We start from the raw sequence: 846 nt of genomic DNA, 5'->3' as shown, positions 1-846 counted from the left end.
CTGCTGACAAGGATGCAGAGAAGACATTTGACAGTTTCAATAGAATGCATATGATTTGGACAGATAGAGTTTGAGATAGAAAGCATAGAGAGATTAGGGTCCGATCACATTCACTTAGTTCAAAAGATTCACAAATGAAGACATAGCTATAAGTGAATGCTGTAGAGGACAGAATACTAGTATATATATATATATATATATATATATATATATATATATATATATATATATATATATATATATATGAGAAAGCAATCAAATCAACATAGTGAAGTAAATCATGAAGATAAGTTGAATGTTGAAGACAAACCAAATGCGAATATATTCAACAATAACGCCATGAATGAAACACTTCGAACCATGAAATTTGGTGGTGGCGTTACCCACCGTATAGGAAGTATTAGACCCAGACACGACGCACAATTATCGTGGCGCTCCGAAGTCAAATTCCATGTTAATGTATTCACACTCAGAATGTAAGTCTTCATTGATTGAAGATATACTTTACTTCGTGTGTTGCACATCTAAATCATCAACATGCATAAGTGTTAGGATGTGTGCCTAATCACAGGACATTTGAGGATTCCAAGATATTTAGCTCACACCGTAACTTGCAAAACTTTTTCTCATCCAAGGGCTTTGTGAATATATCTGCCAGTTGCTCTTCAGTGTTGACGTGAATGCTGTCAATATCTTTCTTCATGACATGATCTCTGAGAAAGTGATGACGAATTTCAATGTGCTTTGTCTTCGAGTGCTGGATTGGATTGTTGGCAATCTTGATAGCGCTTTCGTTGTCGCAGAAGAGAGGGACTTGTTTCAGATTGATGCCATAGTCCTTGAGAG

Source organism: Triticum dicoccoides, chromosome 4B, assembly GCF_002162155.2.
Source record: "Triticum dicoccoides isolate Atlit2015 ecotype Zavitan chromosome 4B, WEW_v2.0, whole genome shotgun sequence".
Taxonomy (NCBI): Eukaryota; Viridiplantae; Streptophyta; class Magnoliopsida; order Poales; family Poaceae; genus Triticum; species Triticum dicoccoides.
This window is presented reverse-complemented; position numbering follows the sequence as displayed.